The 23,645-nt window shown below is 43.7% G+C and overlaps 1 protein-coding gene across 4 annotated transcripts in view; it reads right to left on the bottom strand.

Moving 5' to 3' along the window:
• The window catches only part of prkar2aa (protein kinase, cAMP-dependent, regulatory, type II, alpha A), a 63,667-nt gene that overhangs the window by 17,427 nt on the left and 22,595 nt on the right, over positions 1 to 23,645 (bottom strand). The gene's annotated exons all lie outside the window — the stretch shown is intronic.

The raw sequence follows: 23,645 nt of genomic DNA, 5'->3' as shown, positions 1-23,645 counted from the left end.
AGAGAAGAGTGACATTAACATCACTGGCCTCATACATAATGACATGACATGAATTGACGCTTTGCAATCCTCCTCCTCATCACCCCTAAATGTGGTCACGCCGATGACACTCAACTAATTGGTTTGTCTTTTATCCCTCCGTCCCGCTACATGGGCTGAAGAGCGCATCACTGCATGCTGTGGCTAGTGGGGACTGCCCAGAACTCCCCACAGCCCGTTAGTCCCAACATACTTGTTCAATCATCTCAACATACTTGTTCAATCATCTCAACATACTTGTTCAATCATCTCAACATACTTGTTCAATCATCTCAACATACTTGTTCAATCATCTCTCGGCACCACCTGTCGGCACCACTGCCTTAAACATGTAACGTTAGTAGGAATAAACACAGAAGCACCCGGGAGGAAGTGGACTATGAAAGGGGAGGAGCCAAACCCAGTACCCATCTCTATTTTTTTTTAAATCACACCCGTGTGAAGTGAGGGGCGCTAATATGTTAAAGTCTAACTCTTGTTGATTAGGTGATGAGATGGTGATGTAAAATAAATGGTGTCAAAACAAACATTAAATTCTCTTTATTGTTAATGGCATTTAATGTTTGTATTAGGTACAAGATTAGTACATTTTCTCTTCATTGTCAATGGCGTTTTTAAAACAAACATTTAACTAAAAACAACCTTGAGGCGGTGCCCCAAAAGGGGGCATTCGTTTTAGTTTTTTACCGAATGGGTTCCCAGATGGCTTGTTCACATACTGTATGCTATTTAGATATGTTATTTATATATTTTTTATATAGCATGATTTAGATTATACAAATGCTAGGAATGTTATATTATATATAGCATGATATTTAGAGTAGATAAATGCTAGGTTTTGACATTTCCCTGGTATCCTAATTTCCTTGAAGTGATACATTGTTTTTCTTTGCACTCTATTGTAACCTTTTACCCTGTGTTTGTTGACTAGGGTTCATGACATTTACTCTTATCTTGCACTTCAAGATAAATTGTAAATTCTAATCGTCTAGAGACGCACATCTGAAAGGAGTATAGGGGGTAGCAGAGGGCAACATGCAAAGGGGAGAGAGGGCAGGATAATTAGTCCTTGCAGAAATTCATTTTGCGCAAGGCAGCCATCAGGAGGAAACAGAAATCACACAACACAAACAAATCACAACCATATATAGACGACACAACAATACATTTACATCATGCATCTCGTTTAGAATGTTAACCCATTCTGGGCAGGGACCCCTTTTGGTGTTTTAAGCATCATGTTATAGCAGATCTACAAGATCACGTGATCGGAAATCGAGGCCAATCACGTAATTTTCAAATGATCGGAATCGGATCAGGAGCACAAAAAAAAAAAACACACCCGTGTGAAGTGAGTGGTGCAACACAGGAACGCGGCAAGGTTGCTGGCCTGGTTCCGGCGAGCCGCCCCGCGTCAGAAACGGTCGAGAAAGGATAGAGTTACCATGTGGTGGTCCCTGGGGGGTCCCCGTGGGTCTACCATCCAGACCACCAGGAACGTGCCCAAGGGGCTGGCCCAGTTCCAGCGAGCTGTGTGGGGCGGCGGTGGCTCAGGGGTAGAGTGCCTGGATGGGAACCGCAAGGTTGCCAGTTCTAACCCGGGCTCCCCCAGAGTTACTGTCGAAGTGTCCTTGAGCAAGACACTGAACCCCTAATTGCTCCCGATGTGCTAGTTGGTGCCTTGCATGGTTTCCGCTGCCATCGGTGTATGAATGGGTGAATGTAATGCACAATCTATGTAAAGCGCCTTGGATAAAGGCGCTATATAAATGCACCATTTACCCAGGAGAACACACAGCCAGGGACAGACCCAGAGACCCAGGAGGACACACAGCCAGGGACAGACCCAGAGACCCAGGAGGACACACAGCCAGGGACAGACCCAGAGACCCAGGAGGACACACAGCCAGGGACAGACCCAGAGACCCAGGGGGACACACAGCCAGGGACGTTGCACCACTCAAAAAACAGATCAGGACATCCTTATCCCTAGTGTCAATATTATATCCATATTAGATTGGATATTGTGATTCTGTGTTCTATAAAATATTAATATTGGATCGGGAAAACCCTGTATCGGCAGATACTCAAAATCAAATGATCGGAATCGGATCGGAAGCAAAAGAAAAACGTGATCGGGACAACCCTAGCACCCACTGCAAGTTTTCAAATGAGTTGAATTCCAGGTCACAGTGAGGATCTACAAGCGATAGCACCTCCATAACCCAACTCCACAATACATGCCACAACAATTGCCTACCGCACCCACCCCTATAGCTCAACAACCCCCCCAGTGTTATGCCATATACATGGCTGTCTGTGCATTCTGACCTTGGTTGTATGGATGTATGCGAGAGTGAGCGTGTAACTGTGTGACAAACCCCAGGGCTAACTTAGATCTCTGATTTCTAACACAGAGCTGTTATCGGCCAATATGAACTGACCACTCACTAACTCATACACACATCACACACCCCTGTTGCCCTGCTGTGTGTTGCCACCTTATGTCAGAGTCTATTAGATGTGGGTTGTGAAGACAGAAGACTGAGGAATCTGTCACACACACACACACACACACACACACACACACACACACACACACAAGCAGCACTCTGGCTGTCTGTGTGCTAACTGTTAAGTCAAATGCTTTCCTTTTTAGGTTTCCTGACCTCAATTGCATCCAAAAAAATCAGAACTTTTAACATTCAGTGGATTTTCTGTGGTCTGGGGTTTTCTGAATAATTAGCCTCAAAAGGTTTTTTAGTTTTGTTTTTATAAAAATATTATTTATTTATCAGAGACGATGATTGACAGGCAAAATCCCAAAACAGTGACATCTGCTGCCAAATTGTTATTTTTGTCATTGTAGCTCAAAAGGCTTCAGAATCAGACTCACTGTGATTTAAATGGTCAATGCATTTGTTGTAAAACCTTGCACATACGGTTGAGGGAACCAAAGGAAAATGGTTTTGGAGACTGACATACACAGCTCTCACCCCGACTAGCCTTCATGTTTCCAACGGTATTCTATTCTCTTCCCTCTCCTTTTTCTCAGTTCAGATGTTCAACTCTCTCTCTCTCTCTGGACACACTCTCTCCACACCATGGAGTCTATTAAACTGTGCTCCCCCTACTACAAGACAATTCTCTTTTTTTTTTTTAAACATGCATTTATTCTGCAAAAATACATGGTTTTCAAATCACAATTTCACCTTTCGCCGCCAAGGGTTGCGGCAACTCTCCAACGTTCTTTAGTACTCATGGTAACTTAATTTCACCAAATGTATTTGAGCAATCAAGCTGTATTACGACAGGTTACAAAGCTACTGCCAATACTACTGTACAGTAAATATTAAATAATGATTGGAATATTATTCTCAATTTAAATTTAAACAAGAATATTTTTGTAGCGGTTGCTGTGCAGTGCATGCCCTTTCATTTATAACAGCCGAATACAGTGAACAGAACAGAATAGCATTTCTCTTTTCTTTTTCTCCATCATAACCTCAAAGGAATAGTTTTCCCACCAGTACAGGCAGGGCAACATCAACCGCCTTTAATATGTGTCTGGGACACACATATACCTGTATTTAAACTAGAACTGTACTCTGTCGAGTGCATACTTGCTTGTTGCACACTAGTAGGCCATGAATGGCCAACTAGTGCGCAAGCAGAGCGCGCAAGTACTTTCGACCGCTATAAACTGTCAAAACTCAGTATCTCTGTGAAGGAACGTTTGAAATGTCTAATTATTAGGTGTAAAAAACATATCGTCATTACGTCACCATCGAAAACCAATTACACTGGCATTGGGTACTTTATTCCACATTCTTACGTCATCATTGAGAGCTAGTTATACATATACTATGTATATGTATATGTAATTTGTAAGTTGATTAGCGGTATACTGTGGTTACTTTGCGCCGTACACACCGTCCCAGCCAACCCGCCACTTTTGATGCGTATGCACCGTCCCAGTAAATTGTGCCTGATACGGCAGTGGTGCCAGATTACTGTACATGTATACACACTCACAGGAGCATTACCTTTAATCCTCCCAACACTAAAACATATCGTCATTACGTCACCATCGAAAACCAATTACACTCTGGCATTGGGTCCTTTAATCCACATATTTCTTATGTCATCATTGAGAGCTAGTTATACATATACACACCATGTAATGGGACCGTGCATACGAGTCCCGGGCGAAACTATTACTTGCGTGCTCTGCTTGCGCAAGTAATAAGTACTGTACTTAAAGGAGCATTCAGTGATTTGGGTGATTTGGGAGAAAAGAAAACCTGGTAACAAGTTGTGCACATGCACACGTTCTAGAGTGGGGTGGACGCAACAGGCCAACAGCACGTGCACCAAGGCCTGCCCCCACTCGATCATGATTGGATCATGATCAATTGTCTCTGTCTCTGTGTCTGTCCTCACTCTGACTCTCACTCCTATTATGAACGGGAACCCCTTTTGGCGTTTTAAGCATTGCGTTATACTTTAGCTATCTAGCTTGAATATATATTCTTTCAGAGCCAACGTTTTAAACTCATATCTTTGCTTCTGCGACATGAAATAGTTTGAGAACGACTGACAGAAACATTTCATCCGCAGGTCTAAGGTTAATACCTAGCTAGCAGCAGCACCGCATTCAGAGCTGCTCCAAAACACTTGTTTTTCATCCAGGGCCGACTCGACGCAGACACACACACACACACACACACACACACACACACACACACATCACAAAAGGACATCATGAGCAGGTCATGCATGAATACACTGTTTCATTGTGTGATGAGCGTTCCGCCTCTCTCCACGACTGTAATACTTCACTACCGTACTGTACTTTCAGAGTGTTTTTTGTAATAGGTGATTTAAATCTAAATTATGCTTTAAATAATTAACGTAATGGTGGACTGTCACAGCAAATACAGTGTGTGTGTGTGTGTGTGTGTGTGTGTGTGTGTGTGTGCGCGCGTGCGCTCACACTGTATTGTTACAGAGTGTGCTGTTAACATAATCGAAGAGTGTGTTTGATTATGTGTGCATGCGTAATTTAAGTGTGTGTGCGTGTGTGTGCGCCTGAAGTGCTCTCCCCATGGTCACGTGGAGGGGATATGAAGTGAGCACCCCAAGTTGCCACGGCAACCCAACACAAGGAAGACCTCCATCGCCATAACAACGCCACCCCCCTACAGACTTCCCTCTCCATATACCTCGTTCTAACAAGTGGCAACCCCCCCCCCCCCCTTTCCCTTTACACCCACTCACTGCAGCCCAGAGAGAGAGAGAGAGAGAGAGACCAAACAAAAGAGGGACAGAAATTAAGATATAAACAAAGGGAGGATAAAAGACAGAAATATACACAATGAAATGGAGATTGATGAAGATGATGGATGGGGAATGGAGATGCATCAGGATATGGAAAGAGAGTTGATTAGGGATAGAGATAGTATTAGTGACCATCTCTAACGGCACAGATAAAGAGAGAGAGAAGCAGGGCGATAAAGAGACTGACAGTCAGACAGCGGAAAAAACAAGGGAATTGGGAGTGGCATCTGACTGGTGATTTGTGAGAGAGAGAGAGAGAGAGAGAGAGAGAGAGAGAGAGAGAGAGAGAGAGAGAGAGAGAGAGAGAGAGAGAGAGATAGAGAGAGACCGACGAGATAGAAAGAGGTTTCCGTTCATGTTCTGTTCACTCCTTGAAACCATCATCAACATGGACCAATTCTAGTGCTGGGTAATAAACAGAACATATATCTAAATCAATATTCATAACCAATATTAATTTTTCTTATAATAGATTTCATATAAACAAATCAACACGAAAACCTTAATAGTTAGAATAGTTTGTTGTACAATGGCGGCATACAGAAATAGTACAGAAATAGTCGAGCAACAACCTCACCTGTCACGTTACAACGCAACCTCACATCATCTCACGTTACAACGCAACCTCACATCATCTCATGTTACAACGCAACCTCACATCATCTCACGTTACAACGCAACCTCACATCATCTCACGTTACAACACAACCTCACATCATCTCACGTTACAACACAACCTCACATCATCTCACGTTACAACACAACCTCACATCATCTCACGTTACAACACAACCTCACATCATCTCATGTTACAACACAACCTCACATCATCTCACGTTACAACACAACCTCATCATCTCACGTTACAACACAACCTCACATCATCTCGTTACAACGCAACCTCACATCATCTCATGTTACAACACAACCTCACATCATCTCATGTTACAACACAACCTCACATCATCTCACGTTACAACACAACATCTCACGTTACAACACAACCTCACATCATCTCACGTTACAACACAACCTCACATCATCTCACGTTACAACACAACATCTCACGTTACAACACAACTTCACATCATCTCACGTTACAACACAACCTCACATCATCTCACGTTACAACACAACCTCACATCATCTCACGTTACAACACAACCTCACATCATCTCACGTTACAACACAACCTCACATCATCTCACGTTACAACACAACCTCACATCATCTCACGTTACAACACAACCTCACATCATCTCATGTTACAACACAACCTCACATCATCTCACGTTACAACACAACCTCACATCATCTCACGTTACAACACAACCTCATCATCTCACGTTACAACACAACCTCACATCATCTCACGTTACAACACAACCTCATCATCTCACGTTACAACACAACCTCACATCATCTCACGTTACAACACAACCTCACATCATCTCACGTTACAACACAACCTCACATCATCTCACGTTACAACACAACCTCACATCATCTCATGTTACAACACAACCTCACATCATCTCACGTTACAACACAACCTCACATCATCTCACGTTACAACACAACCTCACATCATCTCACGTTACAACACAACCTCACATCATCTCACGTTACAACACAACCTCACATCATCTCACGTTACAACACAACCTCACATCATCTCACGTTACAACACAACTTTACATCATCTCACGTTACAACACAACCTCACATCATCTCACGTTACAACACAACTTTACATCATCTCACGTTACAACACAACTTTACATCATCTCACGTTACAACACAACTTTACATCATCTCACGTTACAACACAACCTTACATCATCTCACGTTACAACACAACCTCACATCATCTCACGTTACAACGCAACCTCACATCATCTCACGTTACAACACAACCTCACATCATCTCACGTTACAACACAACATCTCACGTTACAACACAACCTCACATCATCTCATGTTACAACACAACCTCACATCATCTCACGTTACAACACAACCTCACATTACAAGGCGTAGTGAGCAACAAACTCCCAACATGTCACGTTACAACGCAAACTCACAACATGTCACGTTACAAGGTGTAGTGAGCAACAAACTCACAACATGTCACGTTACAAGGTGTAGTGAGCAACAAACTCACAACATGTCACGTCACAACGCAAACTCACAACATGTCACGTTACAAGGTGTATTGAGCAACAAACTCACAACATGTCACGTTACAACGCAAACTCACAACATGTCTCGTTACAAGGCGTAGTGAGCAACAAACTCACAACATGTCACGTTACAAGGTGTAGTGAGCAACAAACTCACAACATGTCTCGTTACAAGGCGTAGTGAGCAACAAACTCACAACATGTCACGTTACAAGGTGTAGTGAGCAACAAACTCACAACATGTCTCGTTACAAGGCGTAGTGAGCAACAAACTCACAACATGTCTCGTTACAAGGCGTAGTGAGCAACAAACTCACAACATGTCACGTTACAAGGCGTAGTGAGCAACAAACTCACAACATGTCACGTTACAAGGTGTAGTGAGCAACAAACTCACAACATGTCACGTTACAAGGTGTAGTGAGCAACAAACTCACAACATGTCACGTTACAAGGTGTAGTGAGCAACAAACTCACAACATGTCTCGTTACAAGGCGTAGTGAGCAACAAACTCACAACATGTCTCGTTACAAGGCGTAGTGAGCAACAAACTCACAACATGTCACGTTACAAGGCGTAGTGAGCAACAAACTCACAACATGTCACGTTACAAGGCGTAGTGAGCAACAAACTCACAACATGTCTCGTTACAAGTACAACGCAACCTCACATCATCTCACGTTACAACGCAACCTTACAACATCTCACGTTACAACGCAACCTCACATTACAAGGCGTAGTGAGCAACAAACTCACAACATGTCTCGTTACAACGCAAACTCACAACATGTCACGTTACAAGGCGTAGTGAGCAACAAACTCACACAACATGTCACGTTACAACGCGTAAGAGCTGCTATTTTCACCCCTTTGCACACCGACTCACCAGACCTGGAGCCATACCACACCTGAGCCATACCACACCTGAGCCATACCACACCTGGAGCCATACCACACCTGAGCCATACCACACCTGAGCCATACCACACCTGAAGTTAGGTGAGTCCTGTGGTGCATGGCGCTTTACTTGTAGTTTTGTTTCTAGCGACATCGGGGAGTTAGTGAACCATGGCGGCAGCTAGAGTTCTCAGTGCACTCCTGTACACACAGTCACACACACACACACACACACACACACACACACACACACACACACACACACACACACACACACACTTTAGCTAATTAGCTAATAGAAGCTAAGATTTCCCATCAGTACTTATTTATTCACTGTAGCGAATGAAAAACACATACATTACAGCTTTCCATAATCTGTAATCTCCTCCATGGTCATTTCATCCCTCCAGCCTCTCTCGCACAACCCCTGTCTTTCATCCACTCTAGTCTTTCCTGTACAGAATTTACTAGTCATCTCTGTCTACTTCTCACACCTCTCGTTCACTCTTTACGTTTTTATTCTAATTTCTAACCCATTATAGCCGTCATGAGGTGTTTGGTTTACTTCCCCCCCACCCCAGTATGTTCTTGGTACTCTGGTTACATGAAGTAAAGAAAAAGAAAAGAAAAACATTACATTCCTTGTTCCGTTGCATAATGCAAGGTAATATATTCTCCAGTAAGTACCTTATTTAATTGCAAAATTTAAAATGCAGAGGCACATTTTGATTCACAGATCACTGACTGAGAGTTAACGTTATTCTCCGTGAATCTGAAGTACATTGTGAAGCGATTTGGATTAAAGCGCCATATAAATGCAGTCCATCAGGCCATCCATTTACTATGTTAATCTTTCTATTTACAAACTATATTTGTAGGCATGGGCCGTGGCTCAGCGGTCCAGGCACCAGAGCTGGTAATCCAGTTCTGGTAATCCAGAAAAAGTTAAATTCTGACAGACAAATAGAAAGAGACAGACAGAGAGAGAGAGATGGAGACAGAGAGATAGGCATAGAGAGAGACAGAGACAGTGAGAGAGAGATAGGCAGAGAGAGAGACAGAGAGAGAGACGGAGAGATGGGCAGAGAGAGAGACAGAGAGAAAGGCATAGAGAGAGACACAGAGAGAGAGAGAGACAGAGAGAAAGGCATAGAGAGAGACAGAGAGAGAGAGACAGAGAGAAAGGCATAGAGAGAGACAGATTTTGATATTAAAGGGTCCTTTATAGAGCGTCGCAGTCCCTCCCCCTTTCAGAACGACGAGTGACCCAGGAAATGAAATGCAATGCATTTCTCCCATAGGATTTTCTTTAAGTATTTATTTAAAGACGGTTATGCCGCGGACAAAGCCAACTCGGATCGTGCCAAATCATGACAATGAACACAATGTTTTGGGCCGATCAAATACTTATAATACTATAATTAAGAAGAAGACAAAACAAATAGTGTTGTCTCCTCTCCAGCCTTCAATTTCTTCTTTCTAATGATTTGATCGGCCCAAAATATTGTGTTCATTGTCATGATTTGTCACGATCCGAGTTGGCTTTGTCCGCGGCATAACAGTCTTTAAATAAATACTCAAAGAAAATCCTATTCCTGGGCCACTCATCGTTCTAAAAGGGGGAGGGACTGCGACGCTCTATTGCGCACTGCCGGGTAATACAGGTCAAAACAGGATCTTAACTACATGCCAGTCTTATTTATCACAAAAATAAAAAGGAATTCACAGGAACAGAGATCAAAAAGTGAAGAGCAGTTCGTCATCGCCCATCACTGAGCACAATACTCCCCCTATTGCCCATTTTGTATTGAAACCCTCCAGTTCCTCAATCGTCTTATAGTAGGCATGTTCGACTCTGAGCCGTGCTTTCACCAGTCCAGTCAATATGGGAACAGGGTCCACACAACCCTCCTCCTGAGCCCAATTTCTTCGGCTTAGCCAGATGGCCAGCTTTGCCATTGCCGACAGAAAGTTCACCAGTGTGTGTATGTCTTTCCTTGCCACTGAATACTTTGGCCCAAATATGAACAGTTGAGTGGTGAACACCTCCCCCAACCCCATTAGCCACAGAGAGAGAGAGACAGAGAGATAGGCAGAGAGAGAGACAGAGAGATAGGCAGAGAGAGAGAGAGAGAGAGAGACAGAGAGATAGGCAGAGAGACAGAGAGATAGAGAGACGGGGAGATAGGCAGAGAGACAGAGAGATAGGCAGAGAGAGAGACAGAGAGATAGGCATAGAGAGAGACCGAGAGAGAGACAGAGAAAGAGAGAGAGAGTGAGACAGAGAGAGACCGAGAGATAGGCAGAGAGAGAGAGACCGAGAGAGAGACAGAGAGAGAGATAGGCAGAGCGGGCCAGCCATACTGCTGCTGATAGGAGCATGCAGGATCTCTCTCACACACAGAGCTACTGCTGACGTACATGCCACTACAGATAGGAAACCGCAGAGTCGCAGGCACATGCACGCACACTCACACACCGCTGCTGTTGACGTAGACACAATTACAGTTGGGACAAGGATCGCTGAAACAGACACAGTAAATTAAACACGCACGCATGCGTGAATGCATGCACACACACACACACCCACAGGCACGCCCACACACAGTATGCTGTGGAGTGGACACTGCACACACACACACACACACACACACACACACACACTTCCAAACTCAAACACATGTGCACATTAACACCAACACCACATTTTAAGGCCACACAACAGTAGTGGAGTTCAACACTAGAGTGAACTACAGTACGTCATGGATGCTAGAACCCCTACACGCACACACACAGAGCTTTGACGTTATCAGCGCCCTGCAGCGTTTGATACTTACCGGGGCCAACAGGCCCACATCTGCATGAGCCCACAGTTTAAAATTAAACACTGAGCCAATTCTTCTTACAAACAATTAAGCTGATTTTAAAACCTATTTTCAATTTCACTTCACCTTGCATGAGATGATGCAGCCGTGCATTTCATTTGACATGTCTTGAGGCAGCCTGATAAAAAATAACTAAAACTAAACAACAACAACAACAGGTTAATGAATGAACTGGCTAAATGATATGGTTAACAAATTGTCTAATGCTTTTAACTACTGAGAAAACTAATAGTAAAAGGACTGTATATCTGTGTGTGTGTGTGTGTGTGTGTGTGTGTGTGTGTGTGTGTGTGTGTGTCTGTGTGTGTGTGTGTGTGTGTGTGTGTGTGTGTGTGTGTGTGTCAGCAGCAGTAGTCAGGGAATTGTGCTGAAGTGCAGAGCTCAGCAGAGCTAATGCTAAGCTCTGTAGTAGAAGACACAACACCAGCCTAATGAGAAATATAATCAACCTGAGCACAGAGTCTTCAGGACCGTCTGTGCACACAGTTGGAACACATTGTTCCCTGACACACACACACACACACACACAACATGCCACCGATCAAACCTTGAGCCAGCACTGTTATGTAGTGTACATCAGTGGGAACAAAGGGGTCCTTGAGGGAGTTCCACAGGGTCCCCAGCTCAATTATAGTTTGGAACACTCCATTTGTACACTCTCAGAGTTAAATCAACATTACTTTTACAATATAAATTGGGAGTCCCAGAGATAGAAATGCCATAGACTAATGCTTGTAAACTGGGGGTCCTTGAAATTAAACGGGTGAGAATGCTATTTAGTCTACTGGAAATTCCATGAACCCAGAAATGGTGATTAGTATAAACTTTTTATGCTAGAAATGTTATCTATAGGCCTAATGGATGAAATTCAGCTTGATTGCTAAAAGTTGCACATTGAGAAATTTGAGTAATTAGCATAATTTGTGGACCATACCATTAACCTAAAAAAACCCCACATCATTCTATAAGTAGCATGTGACATGTCAAACTAGGGGGTTTCCATCCCAAGCATTAGTTTTGTGTAAAATCACACCAAAAAACGGCCATAGCCAAATGTGCTGACCTCATCACATTAGTGATGGCCCCAAAGTCCTAAAAGCTTTCTACAGAGGCACCACAGACAGGGCTCGAGATTAACGGCGTCCCGACGTCCCGGGGACGGTAAAATATCTATTTGGGACTTAAATTTATCTCATTCGGGACATGGGGCTACACTACACCAACGTTTAACGTTAGCTTCCATGCTAGGCTTGCTAGGTGGCATCGACATTACATAATATGTTGGTATATATCCTCTGAAGCAACAGATGTTTTCTAATGATCAGATTGTTCTGGAAATGCTGCCCCAACACTGGAATGCACACCCCAAAACGCTCTCATTCCACAGTTTTTATTGTTAATTTATTGATTCCTTCGTCTTAGTATTCCCCCTAATAAAGTTGTTTTTATTTGTTTTCTCATGCCACCCATCATGTAATAGACATTTGAGTATTCATAGACTACCTGCATTGGTAGTCTGTTGGTCTTGATCAAGTAGCCTACCCCAACGTTTTATAAGCTACTGTAGTCACTATTCATTGATTGGTACACCAAAATAACAATCCATTTGAAAATAAATATCACTGTTCTGGTCGGATATTGATATGCGATTAATTTAGATTAATTCATTACTAAGCCTCTGATTAATTCGATTAACATTTTTAACCAAGCCCTATTTTTCATCTGGGAGCATTTTGACTGAAAAGAAACATGACCCCAAACAAATAATGTACTGCATGTATGTATTCAATACATGCAGTACATTATTTGTTTTGGCTTAATTGTATTTCTATTACAATAGGAATACAGTTATTCATTTCACAATTTGAGTGGTGCTTTTTTTGTACATTTTTTTCCCGGGACGGTATACATTTACTTCCGGACAGTTCAAATTGTATTTTGGGACGGTCCCGGGTCGGTGGTGAAAAAAGTTAGTCTGGAGCCCTGACCACAGAGCATCCTGACTGGCTGCTTCACGGCCTGGTATGGCAGCTGCACCGACCTCAACCGTAAAGCAATGCAGAGGGTTGTGCGGACAGCCGAACGCATCAGCGGATCTCCCCCCCATCGAAGCCCTGTATGATGAACGTGTTTGAGATGCTGCCGCATGGAAAACGTTTGACTTCTCAAAGCCACTGGAAACAGACTGCAAAAAAGCTTCTTCCCCCGAACAATCAGAACGAACTGATAAGAACCAAAGCGAAACCGGGCAAAGGAAAACGCTAGCCCCACCCCCACCCCTCGCCCTCCTCTTGCACTATCATGATCCATTTTTGCACCCTTCTAAAATAAATTTGCTGTATACTGTATATGAACATAGCCTCAATTGCACCTTCTTAATCTAAATTGTGTTGTTGCACAATTTAGTGCACATGTACATATGTTATTATTTTTACACTTTTTTGTATGTTATTCTATCTAGGGTGCTGCATTGTCTGTAAGGAAGCCAAAACATACGTTTTACTCTTATGTACCTGTACACTAGATGTAAGAATAACCTACAACCTTGAACCTTGAATCACTACTAGAGCCGTAAAAATCTTCTCTTAAATGGGGGTCCCTGGCATATCTTTTCAAATGGGTTCTAATTAGTGTCAATTTGGGGGTCCTTGACATGAAAAGGTTTGGGAACCGAACAACTGGTGTACATGAGTCATGAACTGCCTGAATATTTTCCTGATGAAGACCTGGTAGGTCGAAACGTTGCAATTTGTTGCCTCTAAATAAAAGTCTCGCAGCTCTAGAAACTAGTGTGCGGATGTTCTCTCTTCCTTGACGTTTGCCTTGATACCAGACATCCAGCACCTGGCCTAAATATAGGCATCACAATCTTCTCTGTGTACATGAACCGCCAATCATTCCTTCCAGCAGCCAGCGGGGAGGGAGCAGGTTGATTGGCCCTGCTGCTGTGAGAGCACATCTGTGGTCATAAAACCTTTCCCCGGAGGGATCAATCCATTCACCAACCGCTTATCCTTAGTCGGGTCTCGGGGGCAACAGCTCCACCAGAGAGCTCCAGACTTGACTCTCCAGAGCAACATTAGTAACGTCCTCCTGGGGGATCCCGAGACGTTCCAAGGCCAGTGAGTCGATGCGTTTCCTCCAACTGCGCCTTGGTCTGCCCCGGGGTCTCCTCCCAGTGGGACGTGCCTCGAGGACCTCCCCAGGCAAGAGGTCCGCTGGCAAGACTGAGCACTGCAGTCTGTGTGTCACATGAGTCAGCAGGGAGAGAGAGAGAGAGATGCCCTTCCTACATGATATGGCATTGTCTCCCAGTAGGGCTGATGATGGTCTAATATACAACACACTGAACACAGCGTCTATGCATATTAGACAAAGGACATAATGAGGACGAGTATGAGGACATGGGGAACATTAGGCCATACAATTATTATTCTTTTTTTTTTTTTTCATTATGCAGGAGCAGGGAAACTAACAAATAGATGCAGTCGTAGATAACATACACACAACAGGCCATCCAGATAATACACACAGATACATGGACTTTTGCAGTTGAGATATGGAGTGTGGAACGTAGACAATGATAAAACTGTTGCTCAGGGTAGTGAATGAGATCTAAGATCTACACTTCATCCCCTTAACTCAAACTTGATTTGCAGGTTTGGCCAAACGTGAACGTGCCCGTTAAGTTTGATAAAATGTTTGTGAAAAACCAGTGACAGGCAAGTGATTTTTTTTATAGCTTATGCCTTGACGAATGACAACATGGCTCAACACTAGCGGCGATGGGTCGATGAGACTGGCAGAGGGGGATTCCAGAGACTGTCAATCTCGGATAACAATGAGAACTCATAACCTGGCAACCTTTCAAACGCTATCATTTTAAAATCAAACATGAAAATGTATTGTTTACTCGGACAGCTACTTATGTAATCAAACAGTAGCTGTGTGCTGCAGTTAGGTCACATCACAGATAATCCATTAAATGTATTGTTTACTCGGACAGCTACTTACGTAACCAAACAGTAGCTGTGTGCTGCAGTTAGGTCACATCAAATAATCCTTTAGGTTCCATGTTATGACTTCATTTAATAAACCATAAATAAGCCATGGAGTTAAAACACACACACACACACACACACACACACACACACACACACACACACACACACAGTGTGTAGCCTACACTACAGTACATCAGACACACATAAGCCATGAGAAAATGGTGGACGATATGATATACAGTGTGTCAAGAGGAACAAACATCTACCGTAGTTTGAATTATATCTCATTCTCCAACAGACCCAACCTACAGTTTCACACACTTTCTCAGGATATGACAAAACACAGTATTCAAACATACACATGAAAACGCAAATGCTGTTGGTCACAATTATATGTGGACATATAAATATAATATGCAAACAGGCATGCCACCATAAAGTAAGGCCGCAAGCACGGGAGCAGCGCACGTCCGACCGCTGTTTCCGCATGTTGGTCCGTTGGTGTGTCTAATCAGCGTGTGCATCCCAGAAATACTGCAAAAAAGTATTACAGTATGACGAGGCTCTGCTATTTTCACTATTTCCCTGTGTGTGTGTGTGTGTTGGGGTTTCCCCCTGTGACAGACGAACAGCAGGGCTCTGTGATATTATCCTGGAAGAGGGATCTCCTCCACTCTGGTATTCCTCCCCGCCTCTTCTGCCTTTCCCTGTCTTCCATCATGCTGCTGCACCCCCCCCCCCCCCCCCCCCTCCCCCCTCCAGCACAAAGCCTTTCCTACACAATCCTTTTGCCTCTCTCGCTGGCTCATCCTTTGACGCCTGCCTGCCCCCTCCTCGTCTGTTCTCTCCGTCTCATTTCACACATGCACTTCTTTGAAATTCTCCAGATATTAACTAGCGGGACTGTATGTGAGAGAACACAAATCAGTAGGACCTGACATACAATTGACTACTTGACTCTGCCCAAGTGCCTTAATTTCTGATTGAGCCCCATCAGCTCAATTTGTGAATGGACCAGGTTCAGCTGTAGAAATACAGCTCTGGAAAAACAGTGGTCAGTTTGTCCATTCAGCAGTTTTTATTGTGTGTAGTGTTAAGTCTAGTTGGAAAATAATATTCACAGATTTGAACTTCCGTGATCAAAATCTCATTAGTGAAACAAACAGGTTTTTCCTACGGTATTAAGTTAGACAATGAGTTAAGATCCACAGCCAACTTTACTGTACATACTATATCAAATATCAATTTTATTTGTCAAGCTTGGATATACAGCCTCTTTCTTACTACGGTAAGAAAGAGTTCGTTTGTGTTTTAACTCAGTGCCCTTATTTTTTACAAATAAAAACGTACTCAATCTCTGTATTCCCTTAATATAAACATTTGAGTATGCAGTACAGTGAGTACACTTACAAATCTGTATATACATTCCTTGTAGACCGTTTTGTTGTGCTTGGGTAGGGATTTATGGGAGGCTGCATGTCAAAGAAAATCAATTCCTATGCATATTTCACATTTTATTTTCACATCCGTCATGTTCCGTGAAACGAAATAAATCCAAACACAAAGATTGCATTTCATCCTCACACATCTCCCTCGCACTGTTAAGTGGAAGGAACCAACACCTCTCGCATTTCCTAACAGAGTAGCCTGTTTACAGTTATGTGAGAACGCGTCTGACACGGACAGTTGTCGAGTGCTAAATGTGTGAAAGGGCAACACTGGACAATGTTACGACAAAATTCCCCCATCATCATCCAGAGTTCATAATTGATTGAGGCATTGTCTCGGTTTGGTTTTTTGTCTCTCTCACAACATCACATGTCAAGAGATTCAACCCATTGCCAAAGCAGGTGACACTTTGATACTTTACACTGCATTAGCTAAACAATTAAATAGTTACCAAACACCTTGTGCACAACTACAACTAGTGAAAAGTGTCTAAGGACCGCCCGAAGACAAAAATATATGAATTGACCAACCATCGTTCTCCATAGACCAATCACAGACTTTCGTTACAGCCCAGCCAATCAGAGGCTTACCTGAGATTTCCTCGGGCAAAACCTGGACATGGTGACTTGTGATTCAGACCCTGGAGGTTGGAATTGATGATGTAAGAGCTATATGCTTTATGACAATCAACAATCTAAAACATTGTTCTCTGTCATTCTCTCGGTTTCATTCCACTGACTCCGTTCAGTCGTCCACTATTCCTCTCCCTTTGCCAAGAAGAATACATTGTTTTCCTCCACTCACAGCTTGCATCTTTCTCAGTTTCTGTCAGCAAGCATGCATACTCCCTGTCTCCTTCCAAAACGACTCCCACACTCCCTTCTCTTCCTCTGCATCCCTTTCCAACATCTTGCTTTTTTCCCTCCCCCTCATCACTCCACAGATCTCTCCCACCAAAGATCTTCTGCCCTCCCTTGGACCATTTTCCCCACCCTCCTGCTCTCCCTTCTTTCATTTTTACTGGGATACCAGAGTGGTAGCCGGGCGGGATTTACTCATGGGAAAGGGGGGCGTAGCCACAACTTTTGGATTGGTTTGACTTAGAATGGCATTACTTTTCTCACGATTGGTTCGAATGGCTTCTGTTCCCATCGTCCGCTATTGCTTTCCGAGCTATCACAGTGACGGACCGCAGCGCTCCTCAGAGGGGGCTCGTTGGATCCAGTGACGGACCGCAGCGCTCCTCAGAGAGGGGGCTCGTTGGATCCGGATCACAGTGACGGATCGCAGCGCTCCTCAGAGAGGGGGCTCGTTGGATCCAGTGACGGATCGCAGCGCTCCTCAGAGAGGGGGCTCGTTGGATCCGGATCACAGTGACGGATCGCAGCGCTCCTCAGAGAGGGGGCTCGTTGGATCCGGATCACAGTGACGGACCGCAGCGCTCCTCAGAGAGGGGGCTCGTTGGATCCGGATCACAGTGACGGACCGCAGCGCTCCTCAGAGAGGGGGCTCGTTGGATCCGGATCACAGTGACGGACCGCAGCGCTCCTCAGAGAGGGGGCTCGTTGGATCCGGGCTGGCGAGACACTGTGCCCGGCCCGTATGCGCACGAAAGACCCCCTTAGGGAATTGCTACAAAACCTGTATGTCCAATAATTTGGAGCATAAAATAAGTTGAAGGGTATACATTTAAGTCTGATAATGATGTACTATGCATGTTTCAAACATGTATACTTTAACCCTATACATTGTAGGCAATAAATAGATCAAATAAACTGCTTCACATGAACAATGTTGTTGTAATTAATACATTCAAAATGGGATATATCCGTTTTTATATAAAAGTGTCGTCTCCGATCCCAGTCAATGACATTCATGACATTTGTTCTTGTTTTGTATATTTTAAACCCACCCACTTTCCTCCCTCTCACACCATTCCACTATTGGACTATTATGTATTTTTAATAATGTTTTTCATTCCTCTTCATTTCACCTTTCTCTCACCCCATCTAACCCTCTCTCTGTCTTCTATTCTATTCTCCCACTGGCTCTGATTCTCTCCTCTACTCCCACCATTCTCACCCCTCTGTATCTAGCAATCTAGCACTCTAGTCTCTCTCCACCTCTCGCTCTCTCGTTGCCTCTATCTTTGTCCTTATAAGGAAGTGGCCTTGTGCTGCTTGGAGCCTCTGCTGACAATTAACCCTTTCACTGCCTGTGTGTGTGTGTGTGTGTGTGTGTGTGTGTGTGTGTGTGTGTGTGTGTGTGTGTGTGTGTGTGTGTGTGTGTGTGTGTGTGTGTGTATGAATTAATTAATTAATTAAAGAAGTGTTTAAGGAAAAGATATTCTGTGCAGGTGATATATATTAAATTACCATCTCACCTCAAAGTCTGTTAGCTTCCTGTTCATTCACATGTTTTCTTGTTACCAGACTGGGTGACGGATTTGATTAATGTCATAATGTATTCACGTTTTCAATGTAATGTAAGTATTTTTAGAGCAGTAACTGCCATATTACACAGAATTGCAATAGTTGCAAAACCAGTTTGAAATGCAGTCTTACATTTTCAATTCAGAATCTTCACACCCCATACTAGTACTATAATAACACACGATATGACAGATTAGTGGAGTGGTGAGGGGATGTGTACTGGCCGTGTGATGATAAATACCAGTAATATACTGACACTCATTGACCTGATGTCTGCACTCTGCAGGCAGCCCTTTCCACATGACTGCTGCGGGATATGAAAAGGTCCTTTCCCATTCCGCTTTTAAATCTACACAGAACAAGTCTGTGGAGCTACCGCTGGTGAAGTAGAAGACATGAACATCCCTATAACCCATGGAAAAGTAATTACGTGAATATTTGGACCTCATTGTTTGTTTGTGAACCGTACACATTTTCTAAAAGTGAGTCCACTCTGCGCCAACCGAGGCTACCGAAATGGTTTGGGAGGAGATGAATTCTGGGATGGAGGCTTATGTATTGTAGCAACCTAACCAATTTTAACCTGGATGTGCAGGCATAATGAGAAATCGTACTTTTCGAGATTACTTTAAGAGCCATACTCTAAAAGTTTGAATCCTCTGTGGCACATCCAGCTAAGTGGCTGGGCACTAGAGGTGTGTAACCATGCCATAGGTGTGTAACCATGCCATAGGTGTGTAACCATGCTATAGGTACACTAGAGGTGTGTAACCATGCCATAGGTGTGTAACCATGCTATAGGTACACTAGAGGTGTGTAACCATGCCATAGGTGTCCACACTAAGGTTGGGCGATATACCAAATTTATGTCTGCCCCAAAATCGCCAATAGACGATTTATTTGTGCTATAAAAGCAATTGAGAACAGCGCGGGCCTGTTTTTGCAGCACCGTTAGCGACACGTTGAGAGCTTGTAGATCTGCCTGTTTTTGCAGCACCGGTGTCAACGTGACTGCACGTCAATGTCAATAACAAAATAAGCTGGCGGAGATGAAGTGGAGTTGAATCAGACCAGAGCCATCTAATAGAAGAATTTCTGTCTACTTCCGGTCCAGAACTTGGCCCAGTTGGTTGTCCCCAACTCCCCATGCTCAATAGAAGTCTATGTAGGAGAGCCGCCATTGGACTGGCCCCATGAAGTGAACGCAGTTTGCGTAACTCTGTCTATATCTAAGGCTCTGAATCACACAGGCTAGCAGGCTAAGGTGGTGTTGTTAGCTTAGCTTGTTGCCAACTGCTGTCACTCCTCGTCTTTTGCTTTTCTTTCTTTTTTCAAATGTCCCCCCCCCCCTTCACGAGTCGTGCATTGAAGCACATCGGGTGTGATGAGACACGAGACAGCAGTGTGCATTCTGTGTGGACTTAATCAACACAACAACAAATGCTGCTGGCTGCTGCTGGGAGCTCTGCAGAGATACAGGCAGTCTGGGCTGCTGCTGAGGCAATGGGGCATACCATTACAAGGGGAGGAGGGGGGTTTCCATCCACCGGCGGCTGTTTGTTTGAGTTTGCTGGCCCAAAGTGGCCCATACCAAATTGATTAGCATTTTGCTCACACTTTATTTCGCTGTACACTGGTTAATTGGGCTACATTTTGAAGAGTGGGAAGGTTGAGTATTATTTTTCAAAAAAAGTAAATCGGAGAAAGTCGCCTAATAAAAATACTCTGCGATGGACTCTTCCAATCCACGTTTGGCGATATATTCGTCCCACCGCCCAACCTTAGTCCACACGGCACATGGTGACTTCACAACATAAAGTTCACGTCAATGTGTGTCAGTTAGACCATTATAAATTTCTCTGATGAAGACCAAGAATGCCTAGATGGTAAATGAAATTTTACAGATAATATTTGGGGAGCATAGGTGACTGAAAGTGTCGTTAAATGTTCGAGTTATGTGCACTGACCCTCAGCTGTGTGGGGTTCTGAAAGCCAAGTACTTCCGTTTGAGAATGTGCATTCTGAGTGTGCAAGCAGACAAATCTAATTATGCTGCTTATGAATATGTGAACAGTTTGCCAGTTTGTTTGCATAAACTTTGCCAACAGATCAGTGGAGGAGACCAGCAGCTAGCTTTAGGGACTGCTTAGCACTTGCGTTAAAAGTGCTGCACAGTTCAATGTTTAATAACTACTATTGTTGAACTGCAGAAAACATTGCCACTGACTGGACTGGACTGCATACACAAATTCATGCAATTACAACACAACTAAAACTTGAATCTAAAGATTGGCCCCCCACAGATTATCATAATAAAGGAATAACCAGAGATTTTGCATGTGTGGACCCGAGTGTTAAAATGTATAATTTACGTCCGGTTGTTGAATGTGTTCCAACTCATCTAAACAGAGACTAGTAGGAATATGTGAAGCCTGTGACCTGCCCGACAATGCATGCAATAGGAATGTGACTAGTTGAAACAAAGAAAAAAAGATTCACTCCTTATCTCCGACCTCTGCCAAAGACATCATCAGTATGACGTAGGTAGCACAGTTTAACGTCATTTATGGCTGCAATTTATCTCTATATCAAAATCAGGCTGTGCCAACCATGACCTTTGACCTTTTAGTACACATAAAATGCAGTCACCGCTGGTACGTCGTCCAGTTCTCAATTGCAGCTCGATGCAAATTGGTCGTGTCAGATCAGGCTTGGGTTGCAAAAACAATTATAATGATTTATCTATGACATCAATGCACCCGACCACCAGTCCAAGACTACGCTCACTGAGCAACCAACCAATGACCAACGGCCAGTTACAAGTGATTGGGTAACATCTAACATTATGGAGACCTCGCCTAAGGAATGTTGCCTAGAACACCTGTACAATGTGAATGCAACACCAGGCACACGTTGCTTTGGCTGTCTTATGTCTGGCAGCGTTCCTGCTGGGATTAGCCCCACAGCAATCTGAGATACGGTTATTTTTGTCTCATTACTGGGCCACTTATTTTACCAGCATGTGGATCAGAGCAGCAGAATGGTACGAAGCACGCTCACACTGGGAACACACACGAGGAGACTGGAGGTTTGTTAACTGAAACAATACTTCCCAACAGAGAGAAGGTAAGGGTAAGGCAATACTGCATGATACAAAAGATATGTGCATGTTATGATTCCTTCTTGATGACCGGGTCTGATACTGGCTGATACAGGCTGTCTGATACAGGCTTCAACATGTGTCACGTTACAAGCATTTGTCCCCAAAAACCATATTGACGCTGTCCAATTAAAGTGGGAAAAGCGGCACACATTCAATGTGGTGTTTGAGTTAGATGCTCTTTACGTATTTTTTTTTCTTCAGATTCTATTTTTTATTCCGTGAGAAAAATCCCATCTGTACGACCCAGTATCTGGACCAATAGAAAACCCACAGAATCCTGCCCTGGGACCTGGAGTCATTAAAAACACATTGGCTCTTTTGTCAAGTCGAGAGAATCAACATGGGATGGATCCAACGATCCATGACCTGTAGTTTGAGAAAACCTGCCCCTAGGGACCATAAACCATATGGGCTCCAACAGCTCCAACCCAGCAGCTTCGGGGTGTGTGACAGAGCCTAAAGCAGGAACACATTAACAATCTGCCCAAAATATGGTATCTAGTACTGCTGGTTCCCCAAAATGACAAGAGAATCAATATGTCCAATGAGCTCAGACCTCTGGGCAACACAAATGTACTCATTTAGGTTAACTCCCTTAACGTTACAGCCTAAATGGCAGTTTTACAGCAGTACAGCCCAGTAAACTCACACTGCAAAACGGCAGCGCGTGCGGTAAAAAGTCAAACAACGGAGACATTAGCAGGGTGATCCTGCGGGCAAGGAGAGGGGGCAACACTCATCAAACTACCGAGGTGGAACATAAACATGGCCTGGTTGGCCTCCCCCAAACGTGACCATTTACAGTCACAAAACAACTCCAAACCTCCGCATTCTCAAGGCCTTTGTTTAGAGTTCAGTCGTATGGAATGCCGGACAGCACTTAGCTCAGCTCCTCCGACCAGTTTGTTTCGTGTAAAAAGTGCTTGCTGCTACACTAACAAACTGTTACCGTAATTGACATGAAACTTCAAGGGCTGTGTTGAACGGACTCAGCTACTACAGAAAGCATCAAAATATTATATAAAAAAATATATATCTATATATAACACAATGTGATAAGCGCCTAAGCAAAGATGAAATGAGAGTGGTAATCTGTGACTGTGTGTAGCCCTTAACTTCTACAGTATGTACCACAGGGCAGGCTGTTGAAGGGAGGAGGGCTTCAAGAGAATGCCTAGCAACTAAATGCTGTCTCAATAGCAGGGACTAACTGGGGTCAGATGCTTTTAATCTCTCTTCATTTATTCCCCTT

The sequence above is a fragment of the Protomyctophum bolini genome (assembly GCF_963924005.1).
Source record: "Protomyctophum bolini genome assembly, chromosome: 5".
In the NCBI taxonomy this organism is placed as follows: domain Eukaryota; kingdom Metazoa; phylum Chordata; class Actinopteri; order Myctophiformes; family Myctophidae; genus Protomyctophum; species Protomyctophum bolini.
The sequence above is the reverse complement of the archived record's forward strand: the minus strand, read 5'-3'. Positions and strand labels throughout refer to the sequence as shown.